At 33.0% G+C, this 17,977-nt stretch overlaps 1 protein-coding gene and 1 long non-coding RNA gene across 3 annotated transcripts in view; one reads left to right on the forward strand and one right to left on the reverse strand.

Annotated features, from left to right (window-relative positions):
• LOC105458638 (tachykinins) overlaps positions 1–17,977 on the reverse strand; it is a 59,467-nt gene that overhangs the window by 27,408 nt on the left and 14,082 nt on the right. The gene's annotated exons all lie outside the window — the stretch shown is intronic.
• On the forward strand, positions 10,110–11,241 carry LOC105458635. Its single transcript, XR_975555.1, has 3 exons — positions 10,110–10,359; positions 10,489–10,558; positions 10,642–11,241. It is a non-coding gene; the product is annotated as an uncharacterized LOC105458635 (long non-coding RNA).

A 17,977-nucleotide genomic window follows, 5' to 3' on the forward strand; every position in this document is an offset into this window, starting at 1 on the left:
ACAATGACGGATACATATGTGCACGGTGCACCTAGTATAAAAAAGATCGATAGCCGTGTTGGTGATCCTAAACCATTGTTTACGGTCGAAGTGATACCTCGTTCTAGATTTTTTTAATAGAACTTGAAATAGAATATTTTGGGGAAAAACTGATTGCGCGTTCAGTTTTCATACAGTATATATTTCATTCATATTGGCATTATGTACACCGTAACTCTGCTACTCATATATATGGCTTATTTATTGTTTATTTTGCCTCTCCATTAAATTTCAATAAATATTTTAGAAAGAGAATTATCGTACAAAAATAATTCCCTTGAAAAATTACAATTTTGTAATTGCAATATTTCTGTGGTTATATCAAAAAATGCTTTCTGCATTTTTTTTTATATTTTAAACGAGAAAGCTAAAATGTATATATATTTCAGTCAGTTTACGTTATTATTTCTTTCCACTGGAGCATATCTTGAGAAAACATTTCCTTTTGATTATATATGGTATACCTATATAAATAAATAGAAAACGTCTTGTGCAGTGAACGACAAAATACCGAGGGGGATGCGCGAGTTTACTTGTGTACTGTGAATGTATGCCAACATGTGTTTCAGATAGGTACCTATATAGGAGGTTTTTTTATCGTTCTTTATCACAAATTAATTTTCAATCCTTTCGCAAAAATTTGATTTACCAAAAATAATTCCAATTACATCAGTTTATACAAATTTCTGCCATTTAAAATTAAATAAACTAACAAATTAAATATATTAATACAATATATTAATATTTGTAAATAAATAAGCCATTATTTTGCGCAAGATTTACTTTTTTTTACTCTGAATCAAAAAGAGAATAAAATTGTATTTTTATATTTATATTTCTAAAGCGTGATTGACGTGAAAGCTTTTATTACTTATAACTGAAAACGCTTAGTTTAACACATTTTCGTCCAGCGATAATTAATCCAAAGAATTCTATGCTTGAAGGATATGCGGGCTATCTCGGACACTTTATATGTAGGTGTGCATATGTATACTGCATATACGCTTTCCTTCATCGCAAGAGACTGTTAGCACCCGGTACGCTTTTTTTACGTTTTTAGCGTAAATGCGCTCTGCACTTTTCCCGTCGATAATAATTTGGCACGGCATTTTTCCGCGAAATTTTTTGAACGAGTTTTTGCTTTCAAATTATATATACGCGTAATGCCTTTTCGCTATGTCGATGCTTACGTACGTGTGTAGAAGCTTGTTATTTCGTTGTTTTCACTTTGTACGCTTTTGTTTTACTCCTTAATTAATGTCAACTAAACGCAAATAAAAGGTCACTTGAACTTTAATCAATAAAGACGAAAATCGATATTTTATTGTATTAACAGTTCCTTCCATATGTTAATATAGAAACGCACAAAACAATATGCAATATATATTATTAAAAGGATGAATGCATAAATATCGCAAGATATTATTTGAGATTGCGTAGTGAAACGTAACACAAATATACAATAGTTTTAAAAAAATGGAAAAATATTCAACAAATAATAAATGGGAGCAAGAAAGAAAACACGGATATGCGGAAATGGACTGATTCGGAAATGAAACGGCAGAGAACGATATGATCGTACCGACTAGAAACTCGACAAATCGACCAACAATTGCAAATAAATGCAACAAAAGCTACGAGGAAACTATGGACGAAAAACCTACGAACTTCTTCCCTCGGCTGCCCCCGCAGAATTCTCTGCTCTTCAAAGTAGTTGCGTTCTCTGCTGAATGTATCAAGATAAAACAATACTTCCCGGGAATTCTCAACTACTGTAGCTGCTTTAATATAATAAGTTAAGATTTCGAAGTTTGAAACACATCTTCATCCACCGCTCTTAAAACAAGTTATTACCAAATTATTTCATTTTTATTTATCTTAGATAATTGCCGACCTAATTTTAAATTAGTAATAGTACCTAGTAATGTATCAATATAAAATTTTTATTTAAATTGTTTAAAATGTAAAAATACATGTCAATTGATTTCACATTAGATATAAATATATAAAACATTATGTATGCAACACGTTCTTAAAAAATTTATTTTAAAATTATAAAATCTCAAATACTGAAATTATAAAAATTCAAAAACAAAAGTATATAAAGACACAGTGTTAATAATTTTAATATAAGCTTTGTTTCAATACAAACGTATCTTTGAAAATTTAATTAATTAATTTCAATATTGCATATTGCAAGTAACATATAAGTGCATTACTGTGATATCAAATAACAGATGACGTCAAATATATAGTGACATTATGACATTTGTGCTCTGGCAATATATAGAGGTGCTATAAATGATTCGTGCTCACAAGGCTCTATAATTTCAAAGCACATATGATCGCGTTATATCTTCTCAATCTAGCCATTTAAATAGTAAATATTTATTAACTCTGCTCCATGATCTATTTATAGCCGAATCACGTTCCATTATTCTAACGCTTAAAAGTATTTTGAAAACGTTTTTAAATATGTAGATATTTCCTTGTACTGTAATAAATTCTGCATTTCTCACTGCATTCAAAATTTGAGTTATTAACGAAGTAATCTGAATGACAAGTAGATCTAAATAGAAGAAACTCTATATCTTTTAAATTAATTTAGAACTTTAAATTTTTAATTAATTAACGACTGCAACAACTTAATGTTACGTAAACGGCATTTTATATGTAATCTTATGATTAAATCCTAATTCGCGTTTGTAAAGATTTTCATCTTGCAACTCATTTATGATCGCCAATTCGCAAAAACTCAAGATAAAACGAGATTGGGGAAACACGGGAAATATGGATAGTAATCTCAGATAACAGAGACATTATGATCTACCAAAAAAGGGTGCTCAAGCTTAAGTGGATTTTCACATTTCCGCAGGGAGGATTATAACACGGTTTCATTTATAATAATCGCCACTCTCAATCTTGTAATGCTCTATATCTCCCGAAATCACATCTTCAACTTTTCTGATTCATATATCATATCCACGAACAGTAACATCTATACCATTATATGTACAATTTAGAGTATTAATCTTATCCATTATTAGTACTCTCGTATTCTTACAGAAAAAGACTTCAATCAGAGAAGATAGACGAGTATAGAGGCACAAATGCTGTATATTAGTGTAGTACACGAAAATTAATAAAAAATAAAATACTAACAAAATAAAATAATTTTATTAATTTTATAATAAAATTATTATTAATAATTTTTTTTTTAATTTTAATAATTTTATTAATTTTATTAATAATAATATTAATAAAATTAGCTGAGGTACCTCGATACCCCAGCTCGTGGTACATTCCGATATATAGATCCGTGCTTCCATACTCGTCATTCTCTGCTTCAATGACGTGTGATTTTTTGATTCTTTCAATTTTTTACAAAATAATATAATTGAGCAAGTAACTTCCAATAATATAAAATTATTTCTAGAACTGTTTTAAAATAAATTATGTCAGAAATTCAATACAATTTTTTCAACATATTTTGTTTTATTTAAAAAAATAAAAGATAATAAATAATGGATTTTTTTTTAATTTCTGAAATACTAAGACTTTATGTATTACATACGGACTGTACATCGATTATTTTAAATATTCAATTGCATCCTTTCCGTATGTATAAAAGAGTACATTATAATGCACAGTCTACAACGCACTGCAGTTGCTGCACGCGCACATATGTTTTCTCGCAGATTTACATTCATGTTTTATTACTTACATTTATAAAATTCTGGTAATATACCTTTTTACAAGTACTCTGTCAGTATTACAAAATATTGTTTATCTCGTAAAATACCGAGAATCTTTTATGAATACATTAGAGTACGATAAAACACGTGGATTCGGTATCACATACGATACACAGACGCACAGAAATATTTATTTAATATCCAGGTTTCTATCATTTCGTGAATTTTACGTAACCAGACTAAACGATGATTAATAGACCAATTTTATCTCGTTGGATTTAAATTTTTATAGCGTAAAAATCATCCAGGACCACCCGAGACGATGATAATAAATCAAATTGCTTTAATTACTATCCTCTATTATTCTTCATCTAACCTTTGTATTAATATGCTCACATGTAAACGCTTGTCATTTCCTCATTCAAACAATTCATCAAAATATTGATAACAGATATTATCAATAAATTAATATAATTTAGAAAACAATCTCGGTGAGGAGATAATTAGATTAAATTGGTAAATAATCCATTGGATATACGCCATCGCGCAATATCTGCCGTTTTAAGATCCACTTTTAAGGATGCGGATTAAAATCGCACTCCCCTGCGTTTCTTCTTCTCACCTTCACAGGAGATAGTATTTCGCTTCAACTACCTTCCGTACGCGAAAGTGCTCATGGGGCTTTTAAGGCAGCGATAAAAAAATCATTAAACGTTGGAAACGCTGCTCCTCGCAACATCTCGCACTCGAACAATTGCACGTTTACGTAATGAAAACGCTTCGAGAGACGCCGATTTTAAAATATCTTATATATAGGAGTAATAAATAATTTAAAGCAAAATCCACGTATCTGTAAAGAATACGTAACAATTATAATGAATATTTTAATCGAGCGTGTAACATAACCGGGAGTAAAAGTATTTTAATATCCGCTCATCTTATCCTAAGTAAAAAATCCTCTTGAATAATAATTACACACTTTTTAGTAAGAAATGCCAAAGTAAGTATACAAAGAAACGTGTCCGAGTGAAAAATAATTAAAGCGTAAGAAAATTCAACGGATTGTGCTATTCCATCAATTATTCGAAAGGATAATAGACTTATTTTTCTTTTCCGGTCATTACGAATGGAGACGGAAAGCTTTAAAAGGAGTTAGAAAAACCGTCTGTAAGATAACTCTCTCTCTCTCTCTCTCTCTCTCTCTCTCTCTCTCTTTCTCTCAAGCGATCCTCCAGCTACAACGAGCTATACCACTTCCATCCTCTAAGTTTCTCCCCCGCTTCTATCGACGTTAAAACAACTACGTGTTGCGTGTTGGATCGATTCAAAAATAAACGATACAATATATGTTGAAAGAAATATTAAACGTAAGCTTCTCTTTATTTTTCTTCAACTGAATATGTGTTTTCCTAGTTATTGCTACATCGGAAGAAAAAACATAACGCCGTGCATCTCGCGGTCGAATCGCATGTTATGGAACCGTTTAAATGAGAGCTCCCTCGTAAAGGGGTAAACGCGCGGCAGTCTCTGCGTGTGCTTAACGTGTGAAACGCATTGACCCTTCCTTTCCTAACTCCGTGACGGCACTGCATATCGGATTTACGAACGTCACTGTATTACCGGCATGCCAGAGCGCATCCCATGCGTCATTCTACCGTGGATCAACCCTCGGCTCGTTACTAGTTAATAAAAAATAAATTCTCAACGGATTGTAAAAGGCGTTATTACGCCTTTGTACTAAATCTTCCGTGCGACATAGTCACCTGCGCTTAGGTAAATCGAATGAAAGTGCGGTCATATATTTTCAGTGAGACGTTTAATCTATTTATGCAGAGACGTTACCTATACAGGCTATTCCTATTTATATATAAGATGTATCGTGAGATAAGTAGCTCAATGATTACTTCGAACACGAAGGAGGCGGCGAGTGAAGCAATTTCAAGTTAATTTTTACACAATCTTCTATAATCGTCTTCGGTTCTCGACTGAAAAGTATTTTTCACTAGATTTTGATATACACGATAAGAGTCGTTAAATTTTCTATATACTTTCGCGCGTTTAATAAACGTCTGTAAACTATTTTTTATAAAATAATATAAATTCAGCGCGATATACTATATTCAGGCTTCTTTCATTTTCTATTCTTATTGAATAATTAATTAATCAATTAGTTAATCAATTAAAAAGTAATTTCTTTTTGTACGTCGTTAATTCATATTGAAATCAGAGAATAAACGAGTACCAATTGACCAATAGTGATGCGAAGACATTTATTACAAATTGAATCGCCCCATTTTGTTGGCCGTTAATGAATGGCCACTCTCGGCAAATGGTAGGCGACACTCCAAGCCGACCGCGTATTAATCCTCTTCCCCGAAATACACCGAAAGGTTCAAAATGCGCGTTAATTTTACGGGAAACGTACTCCACACATGTACGATCGTCTCTAATGGATTTTAGAGCAAACAATTTTAGTGCGCGTAAGGATAGCGTAAGAAAAACAGACGAGACGCGCGCACGTGTACGCGTGCAGATCTCGAGAGAAAGAGAGAGAGAGAGAGAGAGAGAAATTTCACCTGCGTGGTTTGATAACGAAACATGCCTAGCGATGATAATTGCCTATACGAACGCGACGTTAGTTCGACAGCAAACGCCGTAATCACTTTAGCACCGGCGACGCTCAACATCCGCCATCCGCCCGGAGGATTCATTAAGAGTCACTTGTGTCGCGCGGGCGTCTAACGGAAGGCGCGTGCGTGCGCAACCGCAAGCTCGATGTATATATATAGCTCGTCCATAACCGCCCGATTCTAATTTGCCGGCTCTCGCCGCAATTTCACGGGGGCGCGCGAGATTAAATTGTGACGTTCAGATCCTGATGCACCGCTGCTGCGCCGCGGGAAAACGTCGGGACTCTACAGCTGGATCGCCGGCGATGTAAAACGGCGCGAAGTAACGGGACGATCAAGTTCCGGGTGGCATCGCGCGAGCAGCGCACCGTGCATGCCTTCCGATGTATAAAAATACGGAGTCCGGTAACGATATACGATAGAAAAATAAAAATGAACAAGAATACGCGTTTCACCCCGGGCGAAACGCACGTGCGAGTAGCTCTCGTCGTTACGCCGAACTAACGTGCGTCGTAAAACGCATCGTAACTTCCGTCCATCGGAAGGAGTAACGGGATTCGAGCGCGGTTGGGGGATGAATTAGATCGATATCGGGAGCAACTCTGTCCAAGGTTGAGCATGGAAATGACTGTCTAGCGAAAATAATCGACTCCCGTTCGATATACGCTTGTAAAATGGGAATTAAAAGAAAGTAACCGAGCTTTCAAAAGTAAAATTCGAGCAATTTTCAAATTTATTTCCCTCCGTTACTCGCAGACTCTCTTCCGGTCGGGATTTTGAATTTCAAGGACCCACGCATTCGCGTTCTGTACTTCGCTTCATTTAACAATTAAATGTAACGAGATTCTCAGTCCGCGATGACGTCGCGCGCGCTTTTCATGAGGCGAGCAAGGCGCAATATTAAAGCGGCCGTATTCAGGACTACAGATATGAGTTATGAATACGGACTTATTCTTCATTATATTCGAAACAATCATTAAACAATCAATGGCCACACGTTAAATGCTCATTTCACATTTATATAAGTAAATTTGCATATGAATCAAATAAATTTGAATTTTTATTGATGAAACATTTAATACCTATCTAGCTTAATCTATAGCTATTACTGTCAATTTAGCGGACTTGAAGATGTGAAATTAAAGTGCAACCAGGTCTCCTTGCAACAACCTGTAATCGCCGCATTTGTCTCAATCGTCATAATTACGAAAAAATCTAAATCCACGTGCGTAAATCAAAAAAGACATCTCTTTAAAGTAAGCTTCTCTTAAATCTTAAGAGGATTACTTTCTTCAATCCTGTCCGCGTCATTCGTAATTAACGAAAAGTTTTCCTACGAAATTCGTATGACTAACGATATCCATATTTTGCCGAGACTGCTGATAAATACAGAGCAAGAGAAACAAATGTGTGTGTGTGTGTGTGTGTGTGTGTGTAACTCCCATTGCGTCACTTGTAAAAAAATCTGTGAGAGTAAGACGCACCAGTTTTACAACGATACCTAACAATGGAATAAGTTTACCGCTTGTTTTGAGTTAATTAACGTTAGAATTATTCATCCGTCCATTGTAAAGTTAATCTTTTTTGAAAAACAGCATCAAGCTAAAGAAAGCTTCAAACTTCTTATTGAAAATATTATAAGTGCTTAACTTACTTTTTCTCATTATGCTATCGATCTAAAATGCAAAACGTCTTAAATATCTAGCGTTCTCCATTCACAAGAATTCAGAAGAAATGAAAGGTACACATTTAAAAGGCTTTGTTCTTGCCTTTTTCATTTAAGGCCTCCCGGTCAACACTCGGTCGTCGACGAAACATTGGAAACGGAAAAGCTTCGCTCGCTGGCAGAGACTGCTTAGTGCATATAAGCTTTTAGAGAAAAAGATATGCGGAATGCCGTGCCTTTTCATTCACCGACGCTCTATAGCGGAGGACACGAACAGAGAGAGGCGCAGAGAGATGTGGAAAAAAAACTGACGAAGGTATATCCGCGGATTTTCGAGTGTCCAGGGCCACGCGATGGAAGCGCGCGAAAAAATAAAACAATTTCTATTCGCAATTTCAGTAAATTCCATTCGCAAAGACAATATATTCATTGCACATGCGGGGTGTTGACAATTGTTACGATTAATAATCCGAGAAAATATACCATTTCTCCATTTAGCACGGAATTCGTGGGAATTCAACGCCACTGGTATAGCCAACGTCGACGCTGCGCCGAGCTCTTTGTAGCGGCTTAAATAAAAAAAACCTCGTAACTATATAATGATATTAATGGCGTAATAAAGGATTCGTTACAATTTTCTACTTAAAACATCGCGCACAAAGGTTCAATGGACATTATTAATAGATACCCGAGAAGTGTATATACATCATCAGAATATGCCGAGTCTTTGTAATTGAATATTCTTCGATTCTGATATAAAACAGCCTCGTGTATCGCGCGTTATCGATATAGCAAATGCTAAAGCGTGTTTGACAGAGTTCGGTAAAATAATTTAAATTTTAAATGTACCGATTAATATTATAACCGTAAACGATTATTTATCGATAACGAAGATACGCGGTGTATTATCTCCGTTGCTGAAATAACTTTTTCGTGAATTATAATTGCTCTTATATCATCTTTATACTATTCTTCATATCTTTTACCTTTAACCTTTACATATTTTTTGCCAGACATTTCATTTTATCACCGAGTAGATTTTTAGAAAGAGCAACTCTCTTCACCCCTAAACATTAACTGTAGTAATATCCTCCTAAATATAAACAATTTTGAGGATTTAAAATGGAAAAGCGCATAAAGGTCTTCTAAAAACTTTAATGGATTATTATTTCGATTTAATAAATAAAAACGTTCTTCTTTATTTCAACATGCAAAATGGTTAAACATTTATCTTTAGCTGCGAATTTGATAATGCATTCGCGTTTGTTTGCCATTTTCTTGTTAGCTATGTAAATAATTAATCACATTATACAAGGCGAAATTTTTACGTAGAATTAAATTCAGCAGCCTTCAGCGGAGGTTCTAAAATAAAATTCCGTAACCTTCAATAGTATTTTAAAATTCTTATTAGCAAGCTTACTTCTATTCTTAGCCGATTATTCCGGAGTCACTCATCCAGTGATTCGACGCACACGTCGCACACGTGTAATTAGTGGTATAGCCCGAATTTTAACGGCGCGCGAGATAAGCGGCGCGAAGCGCCGTACTCAGTAATTACGAGAGCCTTACGTGGTAATCATAAAGGTAGGACCGGCGCCGGTTATAACTTTCGCGTCGCTTTACACACCTTTTCGCCCGCGTTAAGGCAACGCTGAAAGCGAGCAGCAGGAGTACCTATTTACTAAATGTCAAAAAATGCGACGTCGTCGTATATATACAGGTATATATATAATACAAATTTCACGACCGTTGCAGTGGGCGATACTTGTATAAGTATTAGGTCAAAGGTAGATACATTGTCGAGATACAAAAGTGTACAACTGTAATTCTTTTCGCCACTCTGTGTCTAAGCGATAGCGAAGACTTCTACCGTCCCGATTGTGTGTGTTTGGTTTCAACCTCCGCGCTCTTCGACCGTGTTTATTTTGTTCGGTTGTGGAAGTAGGCACCAGAATGCCCGTAATGTTCCAATACGAGATATTTGCCAGCGACCCTTCTCTCTCTCTCTCTCTCTCTCTCTCTCTCTCTCTCTCTCGCGAGGAAACATCTCCGCGTCGTGAGACTGTAGTCAACTACACGTCAGTCTCGATTCGAACGTACACATTGAACGTACAACCGTACATATTGATTACAACGTGCTTGTTAACTATTCGACCATGTGGGGAAACTTGTGTCTTTTTGGCGTATTTATTATGTATATCATTCTGTATTTACATGATATACATAATTTCAAAACGAGTAAAGAAATAATTTTATAATATTTAGTGACATATCTGTCTTGTACGTTACATTTTTAAGAGAAATATCATACGATGGAGGATTACACAAGGTATGTTTTTATAAAATTACGAATAAACTATTATCCTCTATAAGTTACAATGCTTATTAAAAATAAAATAGTTTGCGTGATTTTTAATCATCTTTAATTAATCTATAATTTACAACAATTTTAATGTAGAATATCCATGCCTGAATACATTATAACTGGATTTTTTGATTGACAAGTTTTCTCGATACTTTCTTAGCAGGTAAGTGAACGAGGGAAATTATATACTTATTTTAAAAAGATAAAAATATTATATGTATCTATATAAAACCGATTTTTTTTCAGCATTATTAAACCAGCATTGAAGTAAATCGATGTGAAAATGCATTCGAAAACACTATCCGTATGACCTGTACGAACTTGTGACAACAAAATTTAAATCTGGACAAAGGCTTGCGCGTAAAAAGGTCAGCTGAACTAAATAAGTGACAAAAGCTTGCAACCTATATTTTGACGATTTGATAAGGGAATATGTCCATGTGCTACCTCGACGCTTTAGAATGACGACAGAAAAAAGTGAAAAATTGAAATGTAATATTAATCGAGCGTACGCATCACGGGCGTACACATCAATTTTGAATCTGAGTTGTTATCTCTAACTGGTACAACAAAATTGTGCTTTATCTCTGCCATTATTCTTTGCCACATTTTTATCTTCTTTACAACTAGTAGGTACTTATTATCGATGATTCCTGCACAATTTTCCGTTTTCATTTGTGTAAATATAATAAATTATTCTTGCTTACGTGTCATAATAAAAAATGTCATCACATTGCCGTTATATTATCGCGTCAGGCTATATAATGTCAGACTATCGGATTTATCTCACATATTTTGTTTCTATCCAATTAATGTAATTGTATAATAATATTTAAAATGGTTTTAAAATATCTTGAATTGTAATAATTATGGTTTAATGGCATAAATTAGTTGATTATATAATTATTGACATACAATTTTACCCAAGAGTAAGGATTATTATGCCAATTGTTGTAGAAATTATTACCGTAGGAATATTTCTGCACAAATGTTCGTAAAATTGTACAATTAGAAAAAACAAAAAAAATATATTTTGTACTTTTTATATAAAAGATTATATTTTAAATTTATAATACGTCTTATGATATAATGTGAACATTATATGTATATGTGTGTACATCTATATACAGTAAATCTGTTAAAATATTTATTTATATATATTATAATATGTATCATATTATGTACATTATACTATAACATATATGACATATTATTATAAAATATGATAAATATACATATAATAATAATCCATCTGTGTATATACACGTATATATAACAATTTAAATTTATAAATAAGAACAACAATTGACATTTTAATCTAAAGCCAATTAGTAAATGTATTAATATTGCAAGTATATTTAAAAAAGAAGGGCAATATAATAATTCGTAAAAGTTCTTCAAAACCGGCAATTTGTCAAACATATTCTTATCACTACCTCTCGTAGTTTTTCCCTTGCGCAGTGTTTATTTATTGGTTGCTTTGACATTTCATGTGATTTATTAGATAAGATAGATAAATAAACCGTAAATCACGAAAGCGAAATGGAAATAAAGGGTATAGCATAGAAGGTATATAAAAGCATAAACAATGTAAAATAAATCTCCTGATTATTGCAATTTCGAAAATTTTTGATTATCCTTTTACACGATGCAACTACAATTTTATGTAATTCAGTATTATTTTAAATGTATTATGTACAACGTAAACGTATAATAAACACGTACAATATAGATATATTCTTCTTCTATTATTTATAAAATATAGAGTTATTTAAAACAATAGATTAAAACTTAAAAGCCAAAAAGCTAAAAAACGGTTTTTTAAAGTCCCTACCTATCTGCCTCCCTCTCGTTTCTACACGCTCTCTCCCGTGCCACATATTTATATTACGTTTTCATACGTGATTTCATAGAATATTCATCTCTCTCCCGACGCTACATAAATCCGCAGGATAGCTCCCAGGAGACACACGCATCCGATTCGTCGCGCGTCAATATAAACCGATATTAAACTTAAAAAAAAACAGACACATTCTTATTGTACGTTTCTGTTCATTGCCATAAATCGATTGTCAAAGGAACTATCAATGTTATTTCCAAGTATTACATATCGTATTTTATTATACGAGTATATGCTGTATCAAATTCAAGTATGCGTTTGAGAACCGGAACGAGAAAATTTAAATTTGAATAATAAGATCCTTTGACGAACATTATCTGAAATCTTCATCAAGCTTACAAAATGCTATTTATTTACACAATATTCAATCGTATATTCATTACACTTCGAAATGTCATAATCGTTATATCTCCTTTGAGCATTTAATGTTGTGACCTTGACTTCCGGCGCGCTTCATGAGCTGCCCACGCAAACTATGGAAAGGGCAATTCTGGACAGATTAGCATGAGACATGCCACCGCTGCACATAGACGAGAACCGGTAAGTTTATCTAGTTAACTGGTGTTCGCGCTCTCGCCTCGATTACGGCACGAAGGATCGTGAGGCGCTCAACCAGCAGCTGCCCCATTGAAGAAGATCTAAATACCATCCATGCTTGGAAATCTATTGCCGAGCAAGCCACACACAGGCGTGCCTCCTCAGAACACGTCTCCCTTTATTATCTACTTTGATACGAGCGCAAAATTATAATTGAATTAATCGAACAATCAACCGACCGAGAATTCAAGCGGACGTTATCATTATATATACTACAATATGCAATTAAATTAAAAGGGCTAATAGAAGGTTTAAGAAGTTAAACATAAATCAAAAACTTATAATTTTTATTTAGAAATTAATATCTTTATTCTATAAAAAATGTTGGTCTTCGGACAGTTAATAATAAGCTCGTGGTTTGCAGTTATCACGCAAAATATGCATTTTAATCAATATAATAATAATGTAATATACATATATTATTTTTCTTATTGATATATTTCAATTAATGTTTAGTTTTAATTTGCAAATTTGAAAATTTAATAACAGTTAATAAAGCAATATATGCATGCAATATTACAATGTTATTACTGTTCAAAATGGAATAAAATAAATTTTTAAGTAAAATAAATAGAATCCCTGACATAATGTAGACAATACACGCTGGTATTATGCAATCTAGTATTGTGAAAGCTTATTAATTACCGTGACGTATATTATTCAATCAAGTATGACTACATTGCTTAATTACACGCTTTTGCTATACGTAATGTGCTCGCAAATCACAAGCATAATACAATCCTAATCCAATATCAAACGGTCTGCGGCTCAATATGAGATTACTCATATTGCGAATGCGAGTTTATTTTTCACTACATTATCCACGCTTTTATTTAAACAGCACAAATGAATTTGTTCAACAGTGGATGGTAATGTTTTTTAACGATGCAAATTGTGCACATCGTTGATACTCCAGTTTCCAGAGAACATTTTATATTTACTCCAGGATATCGTGAACTCGAAATAGAGCAGACCATTGAGAAATCGGAGAGCAATTTACAATTACAATGCCTTTCTTAAGTACTACAAAGCAATTCCGTGAATCTCGTCGTTGTAGCTCTTTCGATCTTTTCAAATGCATGATTGCACGATCTCTGAAATTTGAATTGCTTTTGAAGCAAGGAATAAAGATATTATTCTCAATTATCCAGATTTATGTGCACAATGTATAGTCTAATAATACCAAACTGTTTCTGTTGTCATATATATGTTACTTAATAAAATTCTTTTTAGTGAATCTGTAAATTATGTGTCTTTGGACAAATACAAATCCAAATTGATTTTTTAATTTTTCTATTCTAAAAAATAATAAACAGGAAAAATTCAAAATTGAGAAGTTTATTCAGTTTCATTGTAGATACAGTGTCTGCAAAAAATAGTTTTTATTCTGTATATTTTAAACTCACAGAAACTTTATTATTAAACAGTTAAGAATAAATCACGTCACTATTTATAATTTACGTAGAGATTATTTTTTAACATTAATGTTAATATTAATGTTTTTTGTAATCATTCGTCGTGTCAAATTGATTGAGCGATTTGTAACATCAATTGACGTGATGTAAATCCTCTCGTATTTCCAGAGGAAATTACGATCCATTTAATTGTTACATCTCCTTGCGTACGGGATAAAGCTTCCGTTTCTGTACGCTAAATTTATACACACTCCCCTAAGCCGCAAACAGTATACGAGATGCCCCGCTTTTACTTATCGCGACCTTTTATCTTTCGGTATGTTTTGATTAAACTTTAAGTTAACTCTCTTAAGAATCTTGCGAAAAAAGAGATATAAGTATTATCTCAAGTATAAATAGTAATCATCAATTTTTTTAATAACTACTAATTAAAAGCAAGATATAATAATAAAATTTATTATAAAATATTTTTTTAAAACCTATATTTTATTCTTTATTTTTTTAAATATATATGTACAACTGCAATAATCTACAACAATCTACAATAATATTTCTTCATATAATATCTTGCACAGACAAATGTCAACTTTTTCTCAAAATTAGTTATTATTGTTCAATATTATTATAAATTCTTGTTTTTACATTTGATTATAATCATACAATATATAAAGCCTGTCTATATTTTTAATATTTTGCGTTTTATAATTCAATGATACGTTTTTTAATAAAAATTTTTTTATTAAATTTTTTATATTAAAACTAACATCTTTTATTTACAACAAAATAAAATTTTGTCTGAAGAAAATTTAATGGAAAATCATTAATTATAATATTTACAATCTTGAAGTTCCTAACGTTCCTAAGTTTTAAATATGTTTATATTTAAGATTTAAATTTTTTAAAATATTAATTTAAAATAAATTTAAAAAATAAAATTATATTATAAATTTTATTGTTATAAAAATGTATGACTATTAACGTTGAAATAGACAATACCTTGACATTTACAATACCTTATAATTTTGTTATGTAATTATTATTACATAATTGTGGATTAAAATATTTATATATTATTTATTATTAATTATATTTATTAAATTAATTTATATCATTATATCATTTATATTTAACCTTTAAACTTATAAATGCATTGATTTACAATTGACGAATACAAAAGTCTTATTTTTTTTTTTTAATTACGCCTCTGTGCTTAGAGGGGCTGATTAAGTTGAAGCAATAACGGAGTACTATCCAATTACCGTCGGATTAGCGTCCGGTTAGCTGGCAATGAGAAAACTTGTCTGCTTAGGACGATTACCGCTTAAGAGCCTTCAAATTATATTTACCTCAAGCTTCGTAATCCATGATTTACCGTGAGTAAATTTCTAACAGGCTTCCAATCAAGATCTCATCTTGCCGCGGTATCCTGCTCATTTTACCTGTTGCGATGAACGCGCGATTGTAGATTTTTAAAAATAATTGCGACGCCAATAATTCCTACCCGTCATTTTGTGCATTGTGATTCCGCAGTGATAGTTTAAATTTAAACACGCAAGAAAGGGTTACAATTCATTCTAAAGCATTTACATTTTACACAGCGGAAATAAATCGTGTACACACTTTTCATATTTAATTGTTTTTCGTACCCTACAGAGTTTTCCTTAAATTCAATTTCCGACAATCTTACGAAGGAAAATCGTCTTTTAAGATTTTTCAAGAAAGAGCCCGGATGTTTATCATCTGTTCTCTGCCTGTTTTATGCCTTTATTTATCACGTAACCCAGAAATGTTGAGCATTTGCCGCGCATCATAACAACACCCCGCTTGTACTTCATCATACAGTGCGTTGAAATCTCCCTAGCATCACCGTTTCGTTCTACGATCAGCTATCTTTCACGCTCCATGCTTTTCTGTGTAAGTACGTTTCATAGCATCAGTACATCTAACTGTCAAGATACATATCCTGATAAAATACCGAAACAACAATTGTTAAAACTTACTGATTTACTGATTTCAGTCTGCGCTGTAAGATAATAAAATATTACGTTACTTGTACTTTTGTTGATATAAATAACAATAAAAATATTAATCAAAATGTCTTATTAAAACAAATATTATAATTAAAACATAAATAAATTAAAACACATATTTCTAAAAAAGAATATATATATATCTAAATAATATTCAAAATTCTTTTTTAATAAATTTCGTAATAAAATTGCAAATCAATAGTTTTAACACATTTTATTATAAATTACCGTCAAAATTCATAATTCGTTAAAACCCGAATTCACTTGTAGTTAAAACTAGAATGGGTGATTAGACGTAAAATCGAAAGCCTATATGGACAATACAATTACAGACCTCATTTCGCTCAGGAAACAAGAGGGGGAGGGAGGTTGGACCTCGCTACGCGAGGAAAGTCGAAAACCCATGTGATTATGTGAAACAGTACAATTATAGGCCTCGTTTTAACTAAATTTAAAACTAGTTTTAACTAGTGAAATCGGGTTTTAACGATTATGGGTTCAGACGGTAACATATATAAATGCTAAATTTTCAAACAATTAAGTAACTTACTTTTTTCACACTGTACAAATTAAGGTCTTTTTACAGTTATTTTGTAAATATTAACTCGTCTTCTTCATTTTAAAGATCAATATAATCCACAAGTTAATGTAGCCTTCTTCGGTCTCGCAGCAAGTATTCCTCTTTCTTTCTTTTCCTCGCATTTTCTTCATTAACACGCAATAGTCACGCGAGCAATTATGCACATCGATATATGCCGCATATGCAAATGAGATGTAAGTACACATATTGCGGTCGAATGTGAGAGGATATAATATCATCGTGAACACGCGTGATGTACAGAAACACGAAGTTTTCCAAGTGCCGGAATTTATGTTGCGCTCTACCCACAGGATGCTGGTTGCTTACTGGGACACGCGGCGCAAAATAGATCAATGAGGCATTTCCGCTACACGAGCGTCGTGTTTGTCGACGTTGGGATTGCGAGTGCTTATCCGCCGCATATCTTGCATCGCAATGCGACCATTCGCAGACGCAGCGGAATGTGCCGGTTTCTTAAAGTTACGGCCTCTTAACGAGAGAGAAAGAGAGAGAGAGAGAGAGAGAGAGAGAGAGAGAGAGAGTGAAAACTTGGTGCGGTGTATTCCGCGAGAAAAGAGGTAGGAAATAACGCGCGATTATATCCAGCGGCCTGAACGCAAAGATCTAAATATGCAAAGCTGTTGCGTGTCGTGAAATACGCGAGAACTTTGAAATCGATAATGCGTTCGCCACTCTTGTTTATCAAAGTACTCGAGCTCCGCGCCACGGAAATTGCCTACTTTCTTGGAAGCGCGGTTGGTTCTGATGATAACAGTCTAGTCAAAACTGAAACAAAATGCATGATAATGGAAGGAATATGTATACAAAACGGCACGTTTATCTGTGATGCATTTATGCATCCCGGGAGTGTCGCTTGTTTTAAATACTTCTTTATCACACAAGAGCAAGAGTATACGAAAAGAACGATTTTGTTGAAAGATCTAAAAATTTTGCTAAAAACAGATCTGAAAATAATTTTTTGTTGAATCAACAAAATAATTTGTTGAAATGTTAAAACTGATAAGCATTGCTATAAAACGTTTTGATATTCTAGCAATCA

This window comes from Wasmannia auropunctata, unplaced genomic scaffold (assembly GCF_000956235.1).
Source record: "Wasmannia auropunctata unplaced genomic scaffold, wasmannia.A_1.0 LD334492.1, whole genome shotgun sequence".
Classification (NCBI taxonomy): Eukaryota; Metazoa; Arthropoda; class Insecta; order Hymenoptera; family Formicidae; genus Wasmannia; species Wasmannia auropunctata.